The following is a 26466-nucleotide window of genomic DNA, read 5'->3' as shown; positions in this document are numbered from 1 at the left end:
AAAATGGCATCCTATACAGATATTCCTGCTCAAGAAACAACTATAATGGATGGAGTTTCAGAATAAAAATCATTTACAATTAGAGCACATTAATGATAATATTATAAATATTTAAATCTAGCGGTTAAAAAATCATTTACCTGGTCTTATATGTAAATAATTAGACATGTTAAATAAAGCTGATGATATTCCATTTAGAAGTGATTTACTGAAGTAGTTCCAAGTGATGTTTTTCTGATATTCCTGATGAGGCCTGGATAAATTGAATATTAATTTACTTTGTCCTTACCTGTAAGCAGCTATAGAATCCATTGAATCCCTACAGTGCAGAAGGAGGCTGTTCAGCTCACAATGTCTGCAGTGGCTCTCCAAAAGAGCCCATCACCCCACCTTATCCCGTAACCTGCACATTTACCATGGCTAATTCCCTGAACCTACACATCTTTGGACACTAAGGGACAATTTAGCATGGCCAATCCACCTAACCTGCACATCTTTGCAATGTGGAAGAAAACCGGAGCACCCAGAGGAAACTCACGCAGGCACCGGGAGAATGTGCAAACTCCACAGAGACAGTCCCCAAAGCCGGAATCGAACCCGGTTCCCTGACACTGTGAAGCAGCAGTGCGAGTCACCATGCCACCATGCTGCCAATCGTATACAATTTGTATTTGAAAAAAAGCTTTCAAATGTTTGAACAGTTGAAAACAATTTTTATGTAAAAAATTATAAATAGCCCACCAAATATGGTTAATCCAAATATTTTCCTCATTTTTATTTGTTCACACAAGATGTGCTCTGAAAAGAAAAAGGAAAATTTTGCATTTATTTGGCCATTTTCATGAACTCATAATGCCCCAACACATTGAACACCCAATGAAGTACTTTATCAAGTATAGTCACTGTTGTAATGGAGAAAACGTAGCAGACAGTTTGCACAAAGCAAGATCTCTCAAAACGCAATGTGATAATCACCAGGTAATCTATTTTAGTAATATTGGTAGAAAGATAAATGTTGAACAGAGAAGAAATCAGCTGCTTTTAATTGGAAACATTGTCAAATGATCTTTAACATTTACCTGAGGGGCAGAAGGTTGCCTACTTGTCTTCTCCGAAAGCTAGCATCTCCAATGGTGCAGCACTCTCTCAGTTGCACTGAAGTTTCAGCTTAAAGTATGTGTTCAAATCTCTGGAATGAGATGCACAACCTTTTGCCTAAGAGTTGAGAGGGTTCCCACTAAGCCATCGCTCACAAATGGACAATTATTGCTGCATCCTAGGGAGTTGTGTTTTATTCATTGTTATATGTGGTTAATATTGTTCTAAGTCAGTCAAGTTGAAAACAATTAGTTCATTTGTGAGGCATTACAGAACTTGTTCATTGTTGAAAAGAGACATGTTGCCAAAACATTTTGTCTTGTATTCATCAGGACAAACACAAAAATGCCAAATTTCAAACAATCACAACAATGTGATCTTTCTTTTCAGCACTATTCAAATTACTCATTGAGAGGGATTGTAGTATGCCACAGCATTCCTTTAGTAATAGTGATATATGATATATGATACAGAGAGTACAGAAGTGAGCAATGTTATTCAAGAATGTCGAGGAAGTTGTATTCTATGACAAAGAAACTTTGACGTCAATGTTCTCATGACTATCAATCCTCTTGATGTTTCTTTCAGTTTTTCCTATGTTACATGGGGTCACCACAATGCTGTTTAATCACTTTTATATCAAGCATCATTTTCAAATTTGGCACATAGTTTTACAGCTGGATGTCCTCCCTGCCTGCTACATTTATCAGGGACCAGTACCAATGCAACTCTACACTACTGGCAGGGTTCTTTCATGGCCACAGGTCCTGCAGTGGGCCTGGAACGCAGGACCTTCCAGCTCAGTGGCTGAAGAGCTGCCCACTGAACCACTCCAGCTTTCTATTGTCATGCTTATCGATGGAATTGAGAAAAAAAGATTCACAATTGTGAAGAGATCTGATACTAGGAAGTTAGGGCTGAGAAGTGAAGGCAAGCAAATAGTGTGACCCAAAAGACAATGGAGTCCTAGAATATAGGAACATGAAAAAGTATGGGACACACAGTCTCACTGACTAGCTAAGCTTCCTCAATCTCCCAGTTGTTAAATATCTTTTAAAGTTCCCTTTCCTGATTCAACACTAGTTGCCATCACTGTCACCATTCCCCACTTACTTTATTCTCTCCATAGGAAATCAGATCTGAACAGTTTGCTCTTTTCCTAATTCTAATCTTGAGTCTGTATTCCAAATGCTAAAGCTTCTGACAGACATTGGTCAGCATTGTATCAAGGATCAAATTATTTATTCCCTTAAGGATCTTGAATACTTAAATAATATCTCCTCTCAATCTTCTTCAAACCTCCTCACAGCTCAAATGCCTGAAATAAGCTATCATTCTGCATTGTCTCCAATGTTGGGACAACTTTGTTCTCATACAAGAACCAAAATTGTACAATTACACAGAATACCTTACCAGTAAAGTCAAGAAGCAACTAGATACATTTCTGGAGAGAAAGGCAAAATTGAGAAGGTGAGTAGACAGGAGTAGAAGCCTAAAAAGTTGTTTGATAAAAATAGATTTTATCTGTGTCTAAAAGATCACATTTCTTTTGAGCACAAAGCAGTATATTGGGAATGTTGCAAGACTGTTCACTGTTACTGGATCTTGTGATTAGCACTTCTGCAGCTAGAATTCTGTGGTAGATTATACAATAGGATAGCTGCCATCATTGCAGATAATAAGAACCGTTCTTTACAGCATCCTTACTGAAAATCTGGAAAGAACAATGGTATAATTTTCTTTTTAAGCTAAGATATAAACAAGACTGAAACAACGTCAGTATATAATTGTAGAGCATTTTTTTTCAAAATATTGCTCCTCTCTAGCAAGGAGCATGTATGAAGAGTTTGGCCCTCAAAACTGTGACATTAGCTTTAATAGATGGAAATTCAAAGATTGGGTCTTGATGAATTCCTGATACATGCTTCCAAATAGAAAGTGGATTCCTGCCAGGTGGATGACTTTTAAAATTGCCTTCTGTGGCTCCAATTATGCTGACATTTTCTTTTTGTATTCTAAAGCAATGTTGTGTGGGCATTGAAGTTAAATGGACAGCATAACTCACAGATTGACCAGGGATCTTTCTCCCAAATACACAAAAGCAAGAGCTCTAAGACCACCTCTGCTTGATAGTCTTCTTCAAGCTCCATTCCATTGCAATGGTCACAATTTAAGAGAACTCAAGAATGTAGTTAGTCCATCTGAAAAACCTTTGTTAGGAGAACATAGGCAGAGACTTTTCCCAAGATGAATCATTATTTGTATGGGGAGGGAAACTGTGCATCTGTATAAACATGCACTCACACAAATTCTACAAATGCCTGCTTGGTCCAGGTATTATAGCAGCAATTGTAGCAAAATTTCAATCGTACAAAAGCAAAACTTTACAGATTCAGGAAATTTGAAATGGAAACAGAAAGTGCTGGAAACACTCAGTAGGTCAGGCAGCCGCTGTGCAGTTCTCTCAGGCTTATTATGAACGGATGAGACCACGTAGATAGAAGCAGGCTGTGTCCAATATTGGATGGGTCAAGATTGAGTGGCTATTGATACAAGATTGGGTCCAGAGGACCGGAGGCTATATCCAGAGAGTTGTTGAGGTTGTAGAATCCAATTCCAAGTTTAACGAAGAGGGAAGCGGAAACAATGGTAACATTGATGATTAGGTGGAATAGCTGGTTGGAAGAAAGGGGTTGTAGGGATCTGGAGATGGGTAAATGTCCAAGCTAAACACCGACATTAGCCCGTGTAGCCTGCTTCTCTGTTCTAACTTCCTTCTACAAAGGGGACACTGTCTTAAAAAAATAATGTCGATAAATATTGATTCTGTTTGCGAAGGCGACAAATCGAAAGAAGCATCCTGAAGCAGAATTGTGTGACGCAGCGTTTGTATTTCTGCGCGCACACAAACACACAGGCTATGAATAACACATAACAAAATGAATGGCTGAGTCTGCTGAGAAGCTTTCGGGAATTTTTTTCCCCAATTGAAATGAATTATATATTGTGTTCGAGGAAGCAGGAGCCAAAGTAATGTATCTCCGGCCTGCCTGGGATAAGGTTTGTACCTGCTGCACTTCTCCAGCCAGCTTGAGAGCTGAAATGGGTTGTTTGCAGGAATTAATTTGACGTACAAAACGCTTCCAGTTTAGGAAATATTTTTATTAAACAGTTGCTTATTTTTAAGGTGACTTAGATCACCTTTTGACTTGTGTAACCAACTTTGCAGATATTTTGTTTTTAATTCTATCAAATGAACATCCCCAGTGTTGCTAAGGGAGCCATTCCGGATGGAATAATCACCCGCACAACTTGCCATTACCAGACAGCGGCGCTATTGAGATGGTTTAAACGGAATGGTCTTCGGATGAGTTAACATGAGGCAAGCTCCAGCAGCGACAAGTCTGCAGTAGCTGCTGACCACAGGATAACACACTGTGATTCTGACTGACATTTCAGCCGGCAAAAATATGTAATAATAGTTGCTTTATAATTTCAAATGAATAGGGCGGATTGAACTCCACCCCTAAGGCACAATGATCCAAAGACAATTCAGTGATTGAAGAGTGGCTACCAGCTTTCCACTTCGTCCTTTCTTGGATTGATTGGTGGATGTTGTTTTCTCTGCGTCGCCTATTCCGAGAGTTAATGTTCAGACACAGTTTATTAATTTGAGTAAATTCCGTCAGTGACAGGTGAACTCTGCTCAAAACCTAGTTTTCACAGCGTTTTAACGGTTCAACAAATCATTCCAGAGACTTCCATAGATTCTGCAGCACAGAAGCAGCCTATTTTCACCCGACTGGCAAATGCCGGCGTTAATATTTCACTCGAGTTTGCCCCCATTCTGCTTCATCTAAGCCCACTGGAATAACCCTTCCTTCTCCTTCTCCTTCTCCCCCATATGCCCATCCAATTACCCCTTAAATACATCTATGCAATGCATCTAAGCGGTACGGTAGCACAGTGGTTAGCACTGCTGCTTCACAGCTCCAGGGACCTGGGTTCGATTCCCGGCTTGGGTCACTCTGTGTGGAGTTTGCACATTCTCCTCGTGTCTGCGTGGGTCCTCTCCGGGTGCTCCGGTTTCCTCCCACAGTCCAAAGATGTGCGGGTTAGGTTGATTGGCCATGCTAAAAATTGCCCTTAGTGTCCTGAGATGCATAGGTTAGAGAGATTAGTGGGTAAAATATATGGGGATAGGGCCTGGGTGGGATTCTGGTCGGTGCAGACTCGATGGGCCGAATGGTCTCTTTCTGTGTTGTAGGGTTTCTATATTTCTAAGATGTTATAGCTATCGATTTCCCCTTTAAAAGTGCAATTCGGGTTTACTTCACTACACAGCAATTCCAAACTGTCTTGGTGTGTTTATATATGATGCTTTAGTATTAAGCACACGGACTGTTGGCATAGTTCCTGATTCTAGCATGATTTATTAATTTCTACCTTAGCCTAGCTCAATTCCGTTTGGTTTCGAAGTTTAGTGGTTAAAATTTGGTCTTAATCTGTACTCACTATCGGTTTTTGAAAATAGATCTTAAATAAAATATGTGTCTTAACCCTGAAATGATATGGTTTGGTGACTGGAGGTATTGTTGCATTAAAATCCACCATCAGTTTTAAAAAACAAATCGATTGAAGCGTAGCGCGAACTTGCCAATGAAAGGAATGCCACCATGTGTGTAGCGACTAGTTCAAATGGTGGGGGGGAATATTTATTTTCATACCATAAAATGCAATAAAAGTTGCTTGCAAAATCCCAGCTAACTGAAAGTGTAATGTGACGCAAATTCAATCGCCGGCTCCAGACTTGGCCGTCAGACCTGAGAACGGAAGGTTTGCTAAAAAAAATAAAATTCTACTTGGCTACTTTTTATGGTTTCGTTTAGAGAAAACGCGAAGCATTAATTGGTGATTAATTCGATTTTAAATCTAATTTCGACCTATTTCTGTACAGTAGGCGAATAGCTAGATTTCTATTGCTAATGAATGGTTGCCCTGGAATCAGACAGGCACGGGTCCGTTGGAGGGTGGGAAATAATTGCAAAGATAAATACATACAAACTCGTTTCATAAACATTACTTTTTGCTTCAGTTCCAGGTATACGCCAATTTGACAACTAAGTCTGAGCGCATTAAACCCTCCTCCCCTTCCTGCGCGCGTTAACTGCGACATCCCCAAACAATGCAGACACTGACCTGAATGGAATTTCCTCTCCTTCCTTGCGCCTCGCCAATGCGCTTCTGTCAATTCACGTTAAATAGGCGGGAAATTGCGGGCCGGCCAGCGTTAGATTGGGAAACTCCGCAAAATAAACCGGCACATACCTGCGGGAAAGCATTTCGAAGTGAAATTGGTGACTGTAACAGAGTCAGAACTGCACTCTCGGCACTCAACCTGACATTTAGTTTGAACTTCCTCGGGGCAAAATACTCCTGTTCTTTTTATTTAATTTTCCGTGCCTGTAGAGTTGTGTAAGTGTAAAAGGGCTACTAAAATCGTATATAATAGATGACCTTAAAGCGCTCAGGATCGTGTCGTTCCTGCTGTAAAGAGATGGTTCCCCGGTTAAAGTGACAGAACATTTGAGTGACAAAGGCCTTTGCAACGAGAGTTCAGCCCTCAGTAGCTGTCTTGAGATTTGTGCATCGAATATCTCCCTGACTGAAAGAAGTGAGGCTCGCTCTAGTCTACAATCCAAGGACCTAACGCTGCATTCAAAGCAATCGGTTCTGGTCAAAGAGGGAATATTAACTCCCAGGATATCGAAAGTACATGGCGCCCAATCTGGATGAATTTGTCCAGGAAAATCCAATTTAAAGTCAGCCAATTGGTAAATAAATTGGCCATGAATTTAATACGAGCACTTAGACGCTGGAAGCTGGCTGCACTGCGGCTGGTAATAGATAGTACAGGGAAAAGTACATCTACTCCTGTTTGAGGCTGGGTACTTTCCTGTTCTTTTTAAGCGCTCCGTAGATTTTGTGGGCCACGCGATATCGAAATAGTGATTTTCCGTCTGTGCGTTCACTCTGCCTGTGTGTGTCAGTAAGGACTTCGAAGACTTGCGTTTCTGTAGCGCCTTCCCCCACCTCAGGATGCTCCGATCCGTTGTGCCTTTGAAGAGTAGTCATCGGTGGTGAAGTGGGGAAATCTGCAATCATTAGAAATAGGACAACCCAGCGAGTTAAATCAGCGCAGTCAGGATACAGGAATCGGCTTGGGGGATCCGAACTTGGAGAGGAATAACGCTGTACCTAAAACATTCATCGGGGATTCGTTGCAAAATTAAAAATGTGGGTCACAGGTCCGTCCCCCCCCCCCCCCCCCCCAAACCAAGTGACATTAACTGTGAAACGATCCGCTCAAACATCAATTGTGACATTCTGGGGAGGGTGTGAAGCCATTTCCAGAATGCATTTTATTAACTATTTTTATAAGGTTAAAAGTATTAGAACATTCAAGCTCTGCAATCTGCAATAAATAGTCGATTTTTTTTGTGCCAAGACAGTTGCTAACTAACTCAGGTACGGCCCCAGTCTCGACAGTGTGGCTGGGTTTCACTGTGGCGGTGCAGTGGGGAAGAGGGTTATTTCTGAGAAGCGAACTGGAACTCACATCTCCTCTACAATCGGCTAATTTGTTTAGTTTCGAAATTGGATCTTCAAATTGGTTTCTGTCTGAACTTTGCAAAGTGTGACTGCAAGGGCCGATTAAGAAAAGCATTAAGGAGGTCGCGGTCGCATGAAGAGTGTCTGGGAACTAACTGCCCCTTGGTAATCTTGGGGAGTGGTTGGTGCTCAGAATTGTGCAGTGCAATGCACCAAATTTATAAACTCTTTAAAAAGGGGGAAATAGTGATTTATTCTCAACTTTTTTTGTTTTACAATTTAGTCTTGAAATGTGTGCAATACGTTTTGTAACAAGCTCTGGGAAACTGCCTTTTGTGCAGATTCTGTGGGGTTTTTTGTTTAGGTCTTTGAACAAAACGCTTCTGCCAGTTGGGGTGAATAGCGGACTGTCCATTCCGCCCTCAGCGTTTGATTGTATTGAACTGCCTTTTCTGTCAGCAGAAGGCCGAGAGGCGGATGGAAACCAGCCCCGACTCACGGCAATTCTCTCTGTTCGGGAACAGAGAGCAGCCCCTCATCCCTGTCGAACACAACCCTTGCAGACCATGGACATGTTCACTGACACTTGCCAGCGGTTTCCCATTGTCGTTTCCTTCCACACAAAAAACAAATAAATTATTCGTCAAATCTTCACTCTCGCTATCTTTGAGTAAAACAAAAATAAGACAGAGGCAGCAGTCATTGGGTGCATCGCCGATGAGCGGGTAAAAGGAAGGAAGTTGTCGGCTCTTGTTACAGATGTGGCTTTGGGATTGGAAGTGATCTGTCTTCTCGGGGCCAAGTCACCACAGCGGATCTGTCAATCAGCCCTTGTGTGGCTTCCAATGGGGCCCCTTGGATTGATCATCACAGTTACAATTGTCTCTATTGTCGGATTCTTCCTCCTTATGTGAGGCGTGAATTGGCGAACAATGTCAGTTGGAGCGCACCTACTCCAGGCGGGGATGTTTCAGTCGGGGGCGCTGTGATTCCCAATCCAATCGTCCTCTATCACTGCCATCCCTTCTCACAATCTTTCTTCCACTGTCGCATGCGTGGTGGGGGGGGGGGGGGGGGGGGTGAATTTTTAATAAGGAAGTTAAAATTGAACTGCCACAAATGATTCAACATAGCGTTGTTATCGCTGTTTGGACACATATTGGAAATACTTCCCTTGGAACAGCCACAATCTCCAGTGAAGAGTTAATGAGGTCATTGAATATTCGCCTCTCTGCTTTCGGTGTGTCCTGATGTGAAGTACTGGGGGGCTTGCTGGGTGGCTAGGGTCGCTGTGTGCTTGCAAAGGGATTTGCTCGGAGCTGGATGTTTGGTTTGAAGTTGCTGATATAAAGTGCAGTCAGTGGCTCGGCTCTTGGCATTCACCGCGTGCCTTAATTGTATGACATTAAATCAAGGTCCGCTGTGAACACGGAGAGCACGAGTCTGCAATCGGCTTGAAGGGAAAAACAGGAAGAATTAGTGATCAAATCCACAGCACAGCTCACTCAAGCAGCATCGCCACACAATTCAGAACAACAATCCCAATGTGGGGGACAAAAAACAGAAAGCAAATCTTGTCTCTTTGTTCGTCCAACGCTCTCAACTGTCCAGACTGCAAAACTGGAGCAATTCCGTATCGGCTCCCGTTGAAATGATTCGGAAGTAAGTCTCCTATTGTGAGAATTGATGCCATCAAACAGCTTGAATGAAATGTGCTGTCAGGTCGGTCCTACCCTACTGCTAAGAAAAGCTCTAACCCTACATCCCGAACATGCTTTAAGCTATAGTGAGAATGCTCTGTGTAAAGCAATAAAAAAGCCAGGAAGCATATATATAAAACCGTACATCTCCTTTTCAGTTACCTTACAGCATGGGGAATGAGATTGCAGAGAAGTTAGTATTGTTCTTTGCTCCCTCTCTCTTGTATCTCAGCTCCCTCTCTCTCTGTCTGTCTGCAGTGCGCAAAAGCAGTAGAGGAAGCACCTGCCCAGTCCCCTGTGTACACAAAAGCCCATCTGGTCTGGCGCTTGTCACTCTGCAGAACTGCACAAGCTGATTGCATATTCTTGCGGCAAATATTGTGACATTTAATATATATCTATATTAACAAAAAAAACCTCTCGATCTAAATCGCTCTGCATGGGCCTGGTTCTCAAGGACAGCTGTGTAGAAGCGGTGTGGAGAATGACCCTATGCAGTGACCCTCACACTGACCCCTACAGCAGCTCTGTACTTTAGGTCCCCCGCATCGAAGAAAAGGCTTTGAGAGTCATTGTGGCGGCTTTCTCTCTCTTTGCCTCTTGGAGTTAGGCTGCTGCTAGGAAGCCACTGGCGGTGTCTCCTGACGACTTGATGCAGCCTCCAGTACAGAGGATGACCAGACAGACTGGCAGTAAATGATGGCTGTGGCGAGCGCCTACAAGCTAACACGGAGGCAAAGCGGCCCTTTAGAATGGAAAGGAGTGACTCTCGGCTGGCGCTGTAAAAATGCAACGACCCTGTAAAGACACAAAGACATTTCTTTAAAAAGGAGCTGAGGTTTGGTGGCGGAAGCACTGAACAGACAGCTCAGGGAGCTGCAGCCACCCCCAACCCGGCCACAAACTCAGAAAACCGCTCAGAAAACACAGCCTTCCTTTTTATTAACAAGACGGTTCCCTCCCGGTCGCATCATCGAGTGAGGATGGAGGGAAGACGGGACACTCAGTCCTCCCCGGCCTGCACAAGGACGAATAGCCAAAGGGAGGGGGGAGGAAGACACCGAGCCGCGGAGACTAGAACAAGCCGGTAAAGTGGGCAGTGCCCAGCAGCAACCAAAAAAACCCCAACCGTGGAATTAAACCCGGCAAAGAGCGTCTGTTATAAAAATAGCAAGCGCATGTCTTTCAGGAAGGCTGCAGCTAGTGCAGCGACACACAGGGAAACAGAAACTACCTCGGTAAATACATCGAAATCAGCATAGAAGCTCTGGAAAGGTGGCCACTCCATCCCCGGGGCAGTGACACAGAGGCGAGAACATTTCCCTTGCAGTTTCTTGGTGGTTGTGTGCAGCCTGGGTTGTCTCCTGCAGCCCTTTCCCCCCTCGCTCCTGATCCAGACTTGGGGATTAATGGCTCTCCAGCCAAACAAATACGGATCTGCTTTTAGCAAGAGGATTACATGGGGCCGGTGACGTCAGCAGGCAGGCAGATGTTGGCTCCCAAACCCCTGATCATCTCCATGTCCTTGAGAGAGAGAGAGAGAGGAGACAGCAGAGCCTCACTGTGCCCGGCTGGGCCTGCTGGGGACAGCAGTACCAAACCCCCCACTCCCCCACCCCCCTCAGACTGAACCTGGCAGCACCCAGGCACATAGCTCTCGCCCTTAACACTAGCATGTCACTTCACATCTTAAAATTTCAACACACAGTAACATTCCATATCAGATTGGCGGGACAGAATTATTCCAAATTATTACTGCGGAGTTAAATTGTACTTGTCGCTCTTTCCGGCCTCTGACCGACAATTACCCCCTCCCCCTCAAAACGCGGACTGTCAAGTCACCTGTCCCTCCCCCCAATATTGGAAATGTTGTCATTCTGTTATTGAGAGTGTTCAATTATTTTGTCTCTTTGACGTTTCTGTTTTCACGCAATGCAGATCCCCATTTCCCAGCTCTTGCCCATATATCTGCTGTCTGAAACTTGCTACCTGGAAAAGGACTGGGATGGGGGTGGCGGGGACAGTGTCTGTTCAGGATAAGGCTAATGACAAATGCCCTTGGGTTACAGTTGAAAACGCTTCAGATCAATAAGTAACATTAGGCCGGTTCTATGAAGTCCAAAGGACGAGGCTGCTTGTCTCTGCCTTGCTCCCTGATGCTGTCGGCCAGCAGCGAGACGCTGGGATAACAGTCACTGTTGGACTCGTCCTCCGCGCTCCCTGCATTATTGTTCAGGTATTTTGTGTAAAACAATTTATTAATGTTGTTTATAACGTTATTTCTAAAGACTGTCGGCACTGTCCATCCAAGACGCTGGCAGCCTCCTGTATTTTCTACTGTTTTGTCTCAAATGGGAATTAATTACTTCGCAAAACTAGCTCATGAAGCCTATAATATCCCACTACTTGCATTAACCTGACTATCCAACTAGGGTAACCTGATGGCATTGCATTGCCAAAGCAAGCTAAATATTTCCATGCTGTTAACCTCTATGACTCTACAGTTAATAACAATATTACTGCACCGAAAACAATGCGGCCCTCTGAGGAAATTCATACTAAGCAACTGAACAAATTTAAACAACGTGATACCTCACGCACTTGCATCACTTTCTAAATCTGCAATTCAGCTTCCAACACTCCCTTACACTCCAACACAAACCCAACACCCAGACATTACATACACACCCAGCACACACACCCCCAACACAGACACACACACACACACAGTATGCACAGAAAACACGCAATACTTCCTTATACTCCAACACACACCCAGACAGTACACACACACCCAGCGCACCCCCCCCCAGTACAGACACACACAGTATGCACACAACACACACAATATTAAATATTCCCCTACACTTCAACACACACCCAACACACACAACACACAGCACACACACAACACACACACAGACACACAACACGCACAGCCCGCACATACACAGTACACACAAACCCAGTAGACACACATCATACACAGAGTACACACACAGACCCAGAAACACACACACACTCAGCAGCACACACAAATGCAGTACACATCCAAATACATACATTGAACACACACAAATCAACACAAACCCAACACACACATAGTATACATAAACCCAGAACATATGCACACAAACAGCACATACACCTAGCACACATGCACACAGCACACTCACAGAAAACACACACCCAACACACATGCACACACACACATTACACATTACACACACACGCAGTACACACACACACAAATGCAGCACACATGCACAATACACACATGCACACCAACACAAACACACCCAGTACACACACACAGCATACACAACTAGTACACACAAGCACAACACACATAGACACACCAACCCAATACACACACACCCAGTACAAACATACCCAGCACACACACCTAACCTGCACACATACAACCAGTATAAGCACCCTGAGCACACTCAAACCCTATACACACATCCACAAACCCAACATATACACACACCAACATGCACACATTCAGCACATACACACCCAGCACTCAACTTACATGCACACAGCATACATAGATGCAACACACATACAGCACACATACACTGAGCACACACAAACCCAACATACACACTCGGCGCACACACACAACACACAGACACCCAACACACACAGAGCATGCAAATATACCTCCCCACACACACTTAGCACACAAACACAACACATGCAACACACACACAGCACAAACACACAGCATGCATATATACCCCCACACACACCCAACACACAGGCCCAACAGATACACAACACACACATGCAGCACACACACCTAACACACATAAACCCAGCACACATACATACACAACACATACACATCCAACATACGCAGCACACACATCCAGCACACACATATATCACACACAAACAGCATGAACATATACCCAGCAAACACACTCATCCAGCACTCATGCACCAAACACACATATCCCCAACGCACACCAAACACACACAGCACACACACACCCAGCACACACACAGCACCCACACACCCAGTGCATGCATGCCCTGTGCACACTAACCAAATGCACACTTAGCACACACACATACCAAACACACACACACAACACAAACACCAATCATGCACACACCAAACACACACACCCAGCACACACACATACACAACATATACACATCCTACACACACATCCAGCACACACACGTAGTACACACATGAACATATACCCAGCAAACATCCAGCACTCATGCACCTAACACATACATACCCAATGCACACTAAACAAACACACACTAAATATACACACACCAAACACACACACACTACACAAACACCAAACATGCACACACCAAACACACACACCCAGCACACACACCCAGCACACACACCCAGCACACACACTCAACACACACACACACACCCAACACACACACACACCAAATGCACACACACACCCAACACACACACACCCAACACACATACACCCAACACACAACACACACACCCAACACACACACACCCAACACACACACACCCAATACATGCACACCAAACACACACACACCCAACACAAATGCAACACATGCACAATACACACCCAACACACAACCATACACACACTCAACATACACACCCAATCCACACACCCAACACAGACACCCAACGCACACACACCCAATGCACACACACCCAACACACAGATGCCCAATGCACACACAACACACACACACACACAACATGCATACACCCAACAAATACACAACACACACCCAACAGACATATACCCAATACACAGACACCCAACACACCCAATGCACACACACAAAACACTCTACACACTCAACGCACATGCACCCAACACTCAATACTCCCCTACAAACCAACACACACCCAATACACAGGCAGCACACACACATGCCACACACACAAACCTAGTTCACTCTCCTAACAACACACACCCAGCATACATACATAAACCCAGCACACACATACACAACAAGCACACACACAACCAACACCCACAGACCCAGCTCACACACCAACATACACACATCCAATACTCCCTTACACCCCAACACACACAATGAACACACACCCAGCACACACACAACACATTCACACCCAACATTCAATACTCCCTTACAGCCCAAAACACACTGCACACACAGTGAACACACACCCACCCAGCACACACTAACCCAATGCACACTTAGCACACACACACAGCCAGCACACATACACAGCATACACACCCAGCACACACACACAGTGAACACACACCCAGCACACACACACCCAGCACACACACAGCACCCACACACCCAGTGCATGCATGCCCTGTGCACACTAACCAAATGCACACTTAGCACACACAGACACCCAGCTCACACAATCCCAGCACACACACACCAAGCATGCACACACCCAGCACACACACAGCACACACCCAGCACACACACAACACACACACCCCCACACACAAAACCAACACACAGACACCCAGCACATACACAACCAGCACACACATACACTCTGCACACATCCAGAGCACATACAACCAGCAAACATACACACATGTACAACATTCAAGATTCTCTTCCACCAACACAACTTTCAACACACACCCAGCGCACACACATTCAGCAAACACACCCAGCACACACATCAAGCATACACACACAGCCAGTACACACAGCACTCAATACTATCTTCCACCCCAACACATTTTTCAACACACACTCAGCACACTCACCAAATGAACACACACAACACTCAACAATCCCTTATACTCCAACAAAGCCTTTAGCATATACCGAGCACACACACCTCATAGAATCAAGGATCATAGAAACCCTACAGTGCAGAAGGAGGCCATTTGGCCCATCGGGTCTGCACCGACCACAATCCCACCCAGGCCCTATCCCTGTAACCCCACATATTTGCCTGGCTAATCCCTCTAACCTATGCATCCCAGAACACGAAGGGGCAATTTAGCATGGTCAATCAACCTCACCCTCACATCTTTGGACTGTGGGAGGAAACTGGAGCACCCGGAGGAAGCCCACGCAGACATGGGGAGAATGTACAAACTCCATACAGACAGTGACCCAAGCCAGGAATTGAACCTGGGTCACTGGTGCTCACACTGTGCACACTGTGCCACCGTGCCACTCCACTTAGCACACATACACACCTAGCACACATGCACCTAGTACATGCACACACACACTTAACACATGCACCTAGCACACGTACCTAGTACACACCTAGTAGTATGCACCTAGTACAGATACACACACGCCTTGTACACACACACCTTGTACTCACACACACATGTAGCACATGCCTATTACATACATATAACACACACAACACACACATCTATCACACACATGTAGCGCGCGCACACACAACACACAGCCACACATTGAAGAAATGACAGTTTGATCAAGGCCACATGCAGAATTGCCTTTTCAGCTCTCGAGTTATGTGACACATCTGTGTGTATTTCTGTTGGAGACAGATTCGCTTGGTAAATGCACACTTTCGCAATGGGAATGCTGACGGTTAAGGGAATGGGAGGGAAGCGAGGAATCTTTACGGTCTCCTAGAGTATGAACAGAGTGCAAGAGAAATTGCAGCAGCCAGCTGGGCCAAACCCGTCCGAGCTAGGCAGCCTGCACTGGGGTAAACCACCACAAACAAAACACAGGCTGGGCAGCCAGAGAAATGTACTTCTACACATTATATTCCCAAACACAGACACGCAGGACTCTCATATAAATAACATCAGTGCACGCCAACCTATAAGCAGACGAGAAATGCCTGCAGATAATTCTGAACAATACATTTATTCGATGAAAAAAGTCTGAATCGCATCATGCATTTTTGATTATTGAATTATGCGGCGGTGTAGACAGTTTCACACAAACATACAAACGGATCGCTGTCCATGGTTTTGAAGGGGAATTGATTATATTCACGATGCATTTTCCGCTACATTTTCAACTGATCGTTTTAAGGAATGATGATTTTAACTAAGCGAAATGCTCGATCCCATTGGTTTCCGATGGCATAAATACGCCTATGCATCATATGTTGATAGTGCGGTTTCATTTACATCCTTAAACGGAGCACTAAGTTCAACATTTCCTATTATGTCAGTTGATTAACTGATATCTGTTGTTAGACAATCTCGCCTTAACTGGAAATTAATAGATTGTTCTATTTCCTTTGCAATCTGGTTGAATTTCTATTTAAGAATTAACCGCCCACAATTGTTAAAACATCTACGAATGCATGTAAAATTAAAGCCTATAAATAATATAAATTAAGGCATATTTATCATTTTCAGATAAACATTGGCGCTCGTTCATTTCGCTCCCCTTTTAGTATATTCAGCCATGCAAAATGACCCATTTTAATTAGCGTCAGTATAGTGTATTTTTAAAAGTCTCCTTATACATTACTAACAGTTGATTAAAAACAAAGATAGAACAAATCGTCACGCAAATCACCCACAACACGCATTTCAGCATCTTTGTCCTTCTAGCCTGCAATCTATCCAATATTACCGTGTACATTCCCCGATGCCCTGGCTTCTAAATGTAGCTTCTCACCGTGGGGGACGGCAGGACTCTGGGCCAGCAAGTTGGTGGAAAGCAGCCACGCTTCTCCGGACCGAAGACCATTGAAGTGAGAGAATCGGGAACACGGAGCGGGCAAGGGCAAGGGACGGCAAACAGGACGGCCGATCCCACACCAAAACCACACAGCGAACGCCTCTGAGGATTGGGATAACTCTAATTGCAGTTTTGTGTGATTTGCAATCGATTGAAACGTCGCTTTCTCCAAACGTCCGTGCACAATGAGCGCCGCACAAAAGAATATGCAAAAGACGCCCGGCTCTGTAGAATCTCACTAAAGTGCCGGAAGAAAATAGTCCAGTTACAATGGGACTCGCCATTTTTTTCTAAAGCAGCAGCTCCCATGGCTTCAGCACCGGAGACAAAGAGAGGGAAGGCAATTTGCATTCTTTCAACTTGTGAAACCTTTTGGGGGAGGGGTTGTCACTAATTTGTGTCCTCGTCTTGTAAGTGTGCTTCCGAAGGAGAGGGGAACCTAGCCCATTTTAAGATAAAATCGGGGATTACTCCCGTCTTCTCAAGAGTTTCAAATCAAAAGGAAACCTTAACAAATGCGAGGAGCGGACTCCTCATTCGCCAAGGTCAAGTGTGAAGAAGTGTGTGTGTTTGTGGGGGGGGGGGGGGGCTCACACAATCAGAACTCAAACTAAACGTCAGTTAGTTGCATAAGCAGCTCCGAGAATGCACCGAGAAAATCTTAGCGACCCAGCATGGAAACCACTGGAAGTCATTGTACTAACTGGGGTGGGGAAGTGCGGGAGGTCCATTCATTCTTCCTCCATGCCGAACCCACCCCCCACCACCCAAAAGAAATCTTGCTTTTCACATAGAGGAAAATACACACAGCAGCCCCTAAAACATGTTTAGCAAACTAGTGTGGGGGGGGGGGGGGGTGTTGCGGAGAGCAAACCCCGAGCCAGGTCCATACAATGCGTCTCCGAAATTCAACTTAGAAATTGCTTCAGCAAACACGCAACTTACAAGCGAGTCAAAGCCTTCTCTGATGAAACCGCCCTCTTGCCTTCAATACTTGTCCCCACATCCATAAATTGGGAGCACGGTAAAAACAGGCTGGGCTTGCGGCGGGGGAGCCCTTTAAGCAGCAGCCGGTCTGCACTCTCTGGCTCAAGTGGTGAACTAGCGGGATGAGCGCATTGCATTCTCTCATTCTGAGTCAGATGCTCCCAGCTCAGCAAAGCGTGCCTCCCCCCCCCCCCCGTCAAAAAGAGGGCAGGTCGCACCATGCATCACAATGAGTTAAATCAGTCACTCTCTCCCAGTCTCTTGTCCGCTTCCAGCAGGGCTGATGTGCAGTTCCCAATTCCAAATGCAGGGATTTTTTTTCTTACCCCGTTCTGCTTGTTCTCTCTCTCTCTCTCCTTGCTTCCTCTTTTGTGTTCGAACATCTGGCTCTGAACACTTCTTCAAACCTACTTCTCGGTCCCTCAATCTCATTTAAATGTGTAAGTTTGCCAGCCCACTCAGCAAGTGTGGAGGATCTGGTCCGCAAGGAGGTTTGAGAATAATTGGAAGATCGTGCCTGACACATTTACTTTATGGCAGCAACAAAGAGATTAAAAAGGCAGTATGTAATTGTGATTTGACGAAAAGACCAGCGCAGTTCGAATGGGTGGGGAGCTAGCAATGGGCTCGGGAAAGGAGTACCCACTGCACACATTGTGCATTTTAGAACCCACTGCATCGCTATGAAAAGGACATTTTTTTCATATTTTCTGTAGGTGTAATTGTTTCGAAGAAAGCAATGAAAAAATGCTCTGATGAGACAGCTCCTACGTGCAGCCGAATACGCATTTATAGACACGTCAAGACACTGGTTTGCAAGGATAAATCATGACCACTTATTCATGTTGCAGTTAGAAGCTGAACAGTTGATAAAACTGCACACAATATATATATAGCTGCACACAATAACACACTGAACACCCTCAGAAACTTCACCATTTTATTAATTACACCATTTCTATATCCAGTTTATTATATATAATACCGTGAGTTAAATTGTCATGCCAGTTATATGTAAAAACTTAATTGAATTGATCAAATTTTAAACCAGCACATATTTATTACTATTATGAGCTGACGATGACGCATGCTTTATGTTCTTTTAGTTTTTGATAAATTTTGATTAAAGTCCTTTAATCACCAAATATTTGGACAACACTCCATTTCATCAAAGGCTGCCGTTTTTAATTTCTCCATACAAACTGGTCATTTCCCAAATCCAACACGGGTTCGCTCAAATGATTCTTTAATCCGCATTCTGGTGGAGATCGCCGGACTATTGATAGCTCCATGTGAGGGATTATTAACAGGAAACAAATGATTTTTAATCTCAAACGATTATACAGATCAGCATTCTGGTTTCTAATCACTGTCTATTTTGTATACCGAGAAGGCCTTTCTCTGACTTCACATTGCTTCAGCTGCCTACCTTGGACTGGATGACGCTACCTCTATAGAGCATCGAAAACGTCTCGTAATACAGTATAAACCTCTAGAGTCATTCATCGCCTTTCTCCAGGAAGGTTTAAAAGGGCGTCCTTAACAAAATGACCTCTAACTGCGGAGATTTTATAGACTGTACCATTATTATTGTACTCATACACACAGTAACCTCGTAACAAATAGCATCCCTGTTTCTGGTCTCCTAAACTGTCACTTTGTCACAGGCAGTGCTTTCAATGCTGATGCATTTTTATTGTGCATTTTTGACATCAGTCAATATCCCTTTACTTAAATTGCATAATAATATGCCCCATTCAGTTATCCTAAACGAGTCTGTACGAGGAGTTTGGAAATCTGGGTGATACATCAGTATTCTGTCAGCGGCTGCAGCTTGTACACTGGATTGCATTCACATGGCCGCCCACTACATGAGGGAAAATAAAGGTTTCTCATTTTGGAACGGGAATTCGAGGACACAAATCAACAACCCGTTAAATGAACGAGTGAGGAGCACTTGAGCTTGGGCTCGCTTAACACACAATGCCGCTAATAAACCTGGCCAATTCGGTCTAAACCGAAACATTTATTAAGAAACCGCTAATGACACAGTGACAACATCCACTCCCTTTCAGGGCTTAGTCGTTTTCTAAGGCCGGGCTCAGTTTTGGACTGGACATTAATTGGCAGTTACTCGACACTGGCAATGCATGACTTTCGTTTGGCATTTTCATGTTATTTCGGGTAGCACTTAAAACCCTGCAAGCTTTTGGATTAACAACGAGGATCTCAAATAAGCGTACATAGGACATATATAGGTGATAAGTATATCCCTAGCAATTACTACCGCCATCTAAAATATTTGTGGATTTCTAAAACACACAACTTTATAATATCCATTTAATTACCTTTTGAGGTTCTCCTGCATTATGTTGCTGGTCACAAGCAACTTAAATTGCTGCGCAGGGCCATTTTTTTCAGCGCTGACTTGGTGTGAAAAGTGCACGGCATGTTCGCACTGACAGCAATGAGATCTATTAAGAATATTTGCATATAAATACAATGAATGGTATAGAAGGGGTCAGGCCTCGGCTTTAAGACACATGCAGCATGCAGTCTGAATATCTGCTTATGGCCGTGCGCGTACAGGAGAACAGGCGTTTGAAACAGTTGCGTTTGTCCACCTCTAAAATATTAGAGCATTCATTTAAAATGCTGCTCAGTGACCTTACAATGGCATTTTGGGCAGCACAACGGACTCGTGCAAAACACACAATTTCCCCCTCCCACCCCCAACTTCCTTTTATTTCACAAGTGGATATGTTTTATTTTTAGGGATCCGAGAAAATCAAACGAAGGTAATGTTATCATGTATAACCAGGTTTCATCTGTTTTAACGGTAAGAATTCACATGGCACCAAAGCAAAGTTCATCAGTCTTATTCCAGAGGTGTGAATATGATGGGTTATTTATTAAAGGACACTCATTCACCAGTTTGGACCCTTTTGAATCCGTGAAGGCTAAAAACGACACAACGCACGCAATGGTTTCCCAAGATAGCATTCTTTCGTTTAACATTAACCCTATCTGATTTATGTCAAATCAAATCCAAGAAACCCCAAATCGAAACATTAACACTTAAGCTAATTGAATAAAAATGTCCAGATATGTGTTGGCTACAACTCACTTAGGTAATATAGGACCGCTGTAGGAAATTTCCAAAGCGGTGAAAAGCCTTTAGAAATTAACCACACTGTAAAATGCAGGTAAATACCATAATCAGTTATCAAATGTTACTTGCAAGAACAATTCTTGCCCTTTTAAGTTATACATTTTTGCTTGGTTCTGTGGGACATTTAAATCCCCTTTTATACATAGACGCTAAAAGGCTGCATCCACAACGTAGTAAGTTATTCAGGCAAAATAGATGAAAAAGAACTAATGTTCAACTACCAGCCGAAACTTGTTCAGGATCAACTGCCCATTTGCAAATGGAAACCAAAGCAAAGTATATGATATAAAATACCACGTTAAATATGGCCAAGCAGCATTTGTGAGTGTGCAAGGTTTACTTTATAACAAAATTCTATACATTGTTGTAGCGAAACAAGAGATTCGGGCGACTGCAAGTCGAGCTGTGTGAATGAAGTGTCTGCGGGAGATATGCGGGTCATTGCTTTGGGTCTCACTGCTAAAGACCTTTCTCAGCTTCACACAATCAAATAGCACAAGGTCGAGTCTTTTCTTGGTCACAGGACATCCCCATTGTTCTGCAATGGGCCTGCACTTCACAACAGAGAGAGAAAAAAAGTTATTAATCAGCACTGACCAGAGGCCTCATTGAAAAGAGGAAGAAAGGGAGAACTTCGATAGGCACTTCAGCTATAAGGGCTATTATCTGACGAAAGTTTGTTTGACGTTGCAACTTCTGCACAGGGCAGAGAGAGTTGGAACTTAGTATCCCTCTGTCCTCGCTGGAGTTAATGTGGGAAATGATTTCAGGTAAGAAGATACTAGGTCACATAGCAAACAGGAACTGAAATATCTACTGGTTAAGTTGCTGATAAGGCAGATGGAGCTAATTGCCATTAACATTAACAAATGTCCCGAAATGTTAATAAGAAGTTTGAAAATGTGAAAGTGCAAAGTGAATGCTTTGGACGTATGTGCTTTGGATGTTAGAATGATTTCCCAGAGATTATGTTGGTAAATGTCGCATTGATCTATTTCGCAACTGTTCAATTGCAGCGCAGTCTCTCTGGTTTTAAATTTGCAGTCAGTTTAAACCCTGTAGGTGGACGGCAGCATGTGTAAGGTCCGCATTAGATTGCATTGCCCGCCATCATCTCCATAGGTTTAATTTGAAAAGAAGAATTTATGAGAGAAGATGATTTGTGAAAGGTTGCGGATAAAGGTTACAACGTATTCCGTTGAAAATCAGAGGAACAAAACGTATAGTGCAGTGGCCAATGGTCACCTGAGTCTTTGAGGGCCTGAGATGAATGGACAGGGAGGAAAGTGCAAAGTGATCCTTAAATGTGAGGATCCCCAATGTGCGCGCGTGCGCGCTCGTGTGTGTGTGTACAAAATGGTTAATTTCCTGCAGCGGATCTGACCTGGTGGCTGATTGATAGGCGGGAGAAATGTAGCTGACCCATGATCTGGATCAAATCCAGCCATCGTCTCTTTGAAACCTATAAAAAAAAAGCGCACTTATAATAAACAGTGCTCTTCACTGAAACTCCAACAATTATTATCCGGAGCAATTGTTAATAAATTAGTGTTAATAAAAAGAAACTAATTCGGACTTAAATTGCTTTAAAAAAGAAACACTTTGTTCTTCAATGCGTAACACGAAATCGAACATCAAAGCCGAAGCAAATCCAATTTTCCAATCCACCTTTACGTCGAAATCTTTCTTTTATAGCGGATAATATAATTTAAGCAAATTACAATTATTACTTTGTAATTTGTCCTTGTATTTGCATGGGGCCACTGCATTACCCCATAGGATTCGAGCTGATTTCAAAACGTATCACTCTCCCTGGTGTATTCCGCAAGACGAGAATGCCTGGTTCCGAATTTTGATTCCTCTAAATTAAACGGTGCATTGTAAAACATGCTGCGTGTTGTGTGTGTCAAGTATTTAAAAGTTTGTACATCAATATTTAGTCTAGGGAAACAGTAGAAATATATTTAATACATGAGTTGGAAAACTCACAGTGGAATAAAATGGATCACATTTTATTTCAGAGTTAGGTTTAAGTTGATCGTTTTAAAACCACTTGGAGACTTATGATAAGGCATTGTGGAATTGACTCAATGCATTAACTTTGTTGCATAGTAGTTCCACGATGAGAGGGATAACACTGCTTGGAGTTTAGCCCATGTGCACACTGTGAGAATGGCTGTACTGTTTGGGATTTTAGTCTACATGTAATATAAGAACAATATTAATCGACATCATAGACTGCATGAGTACCCGGAAAGGCTCCAGCGTGGTGTAACGGTTAAAGTACCAACTTGTCTTCGTCCGTCTCACTCCTGTCTCCAAGAGATTGTGGTTTCAAATCCCATTCCGGGACCTGATTTCACTTAGTGGTACGTGCAGCAGTGCCGCAGGTGCTATCATTCAGATAAGGCGTTTCATTTGCATCTCTATTTCCTGACGCTGGCTCAGTTGGACATACAATCTAACAGCATTTGAAGAAAAGCAGAAACCTCTCCTTGTGTCCCGGCCAACATTCCTCCATTAATCTGCACACTCGCTGAGCTCATTGCTCGATGGAGAATCGTGCTGTGTGCAAAATGGCTGCTGTATTTGTTCACATAAAAACAGGCACCGGACGTCCTAGTAATTCATTGTATGCAAAGTAATCTGATAACTTTAATTTAAAGATGTACTTTTGTATAAGGTGTGATATGAATTCAAATCTTGAAGGGGGCAACTTCTAAGATTTTTAGTCCACAGTTCTGACTATGAGGAGGAAAAGAATAGAGTTTAGTGCAGCCTAGTAATATTTGAAGTTCACACGTAAGGAAATTAGTGTTTACAGTCATCCTTACTCTACAATACAATCTATTTTAAGCGCAAGTCATCGGGAAAATTGACTACATCCAAGGTTGAAAACATTGAGGAGGTGAGATATTGAATAGGTGATGTTGGGCAGTGCTTTTAAAAGTCTGGATATGAAAGGGAGGAAGGCAAGAAAACCGAGGGAAATCAAAAGCTCAATATGTTTAAGATAGTGGGGAAAATAAATAGGAAACCGAGTGATGAATTTTGATGTCAACACTGTGAGACTGTAGTAAAACACAAGCATCCGAAAAATTAGATATTTACAACTTCTAAAGAGTAGGAAGGAAAGATTCAGAAGAGCACAATCAAAGCAAGATTGACAAACTGGAATAGGTTACAAAAACAACAGCAACCACTTGCATTTATATAGCACCTTTAAAATACAGTAATGTTTCCCAAGGTATTTTGCAGATGTGTTATTAAACAAAATTTGGCACCATAAAACCATAGAAAAGTTGCAGCACAGAAGGAAGCCATTTGGCCCTTCTTGTCCATGCCAATCCGACGGAATGATAGGGCAGGCAAGCAACAACTTGGTCAAAGGGGTAAAGTTCATAGAATCATAGAAACCCTACAGTGCAGAAGGAGGCCATTCGGCCCATCGAGTCTGCACCGACCACAATCCCACCCAGGCCCTACCCCCACATATTTTACCCGCTAATCCCTCTAACCTACGCATCCCAGGACTCTAAGGGGCAATTTTTTAAACCTAGCCAATCAACCTAACCCGCACATCTTTGGACTGTGGGAGGAAACCGGAGCACCCGGAGGAAACCCACACAGACACGAGGAGAATGTGCAAACTCCACACAGACAGTGACCCGAGCCGGGAATCGAACCCTGGACACTGGAGCTGTGAAGCAGCAGTGCTAACCACTGTGCTACCGTGCCGCCCCTTTTTACGGAATATCTTCGAGGAGATAAGATTGGGAGAGGGTGAAGAAGTGCGTGTGGTGTTGGGGGGGCGGGGGGGGGGAGGGTAGGGGGGTGGGCGGTGAATTTCCGAGCCAGGGCCTCGGCAGCTGAAAGCGTGGCCGCCAAAACGGAGTTGTTCAAGGTTTCAGAATTGGCGAAATGCAGGTATGGCGCAGGTGGCGGGAATGTGGGTGGGGGTGGTGTGGGGGATGGTGTGGGGGAGGGGGTGTGTGGGTGGGGGTGTGTGGGTGTGGTTGTGTGGGTAGGGGTGTGTGGGTGGGGGTGGTGTGGGGGTGTGGGTGGGTGTGACATGGGGAGGTGTGGGGGTGTGGGTGGGGTGTGGGTGGGGGTGTGGATGGGATGTGTGGGTGGGGTGGGTATGCGGGTGTGTGGGGGTGTGTGTGGGGGTGTGTGTGGGGGTGTGGGTGGGTGTGGTGTGGGGGTGTGGGTGGGTGTGTGGGTGGGAGTGTGGGTGGGAGCGGGGTGTGTGTGAGGGGTGTGTGGGGTGGTTTGGGGGTGTGTGGGGGGAGTGGTGTGGGGATGTGTGTGGGGGTGGGGGGATGGGTGGGTGTGTGGGTGGGGGGTGTGTGGGGTGGTTTGGGGGTGTGTGGGGGGGGTGGTGTGGGGATGTGTGTGGGGGGGGAGTGGGTGGGTGTGTGGGTGGGGGCGTGTGTGGGTGTGGGGATGTGTGTGGGGGTGTATGTGGTAGTGTGGGTGGGAGTGTGGGGGGGGGGTTGTGGGTGGTGGTGTGGGTGGGGCTGGTGTGGGTGTGTGGGGTGTGGATGGGGATGGTGCGGAGGCGTGGGTGGGGGTAGTGTGGGTGTGTGGGGGTGCGAGTGGGAGTGTGGATAGGTGTGTGGGTGTGGGTGGTGTGGGGGTGTGTGTGGGAGAATGGGTGGGGGTGTGTGTGGGGGTGGTGTAGGTGTGTGGGGGAGGGTGTGGGTGGGGGTGTTGTGGGGGTGTGGGTAGGAGTGTGGGTGGGGGTATGGGTGGGGGCGTTGTGTGGGGGTGGTGTGTGTGGGGGGATAGTGGGGGTTTGGTGGTTGTAGGACTGGAGGGGATTACAAAGGTAAGCAGTGGTGAGGCCAACGGTGGATTACAATCGTATAATGGTGCCATCTCTCAACTGGGAGCCGATGCCGGTCAGGAGCACAGGGCAGATGGCTGAACGTGGCTTTGCGTGTGTTAGACATGGACAGCAGAGTCTTTGATGACTTCCAGTTTAGGGAGGATACAAAATGCGAGGCTGGAATGGTGAAGTTTGGGGGTAACAGCAGCAATGAGCTGAGGTAAGGATTGAGTCAGTTGTTGTTATGGAAGTGGACGTAGATGGTTAGCGGATGGTTAGAAGTTTAAGGTGGGATTGCCTGTCAATAAAAAGCGCTCTTCTTTTGTCAGCCAAGCCAAATGGCAGAAGAGCATCATTAGTTGTGGGTGCAGTGTTCAGTTTTCGATGCG

Source organism: Mustelus asterias, chromosome 7 (genome assembly GCF_964213995.1).
Source record: "Mustelus asterias chromosome 7, sMusAst1.hap1.1, whole genome shotgun sequence".
In the NCBI taxonomy this organism is placed as follows: domain Eukaryota; kingdom Metazoa; phylum Chordata; class Chondrichthyes; order Carcharhiniformes; family Triakidae; genus Mustelus; species Mustelus asterias.
The sequence above is the reverse complement of the archived record's forward strand: the minus strand, read 5'-3'. Positions refer to the sequence as shown.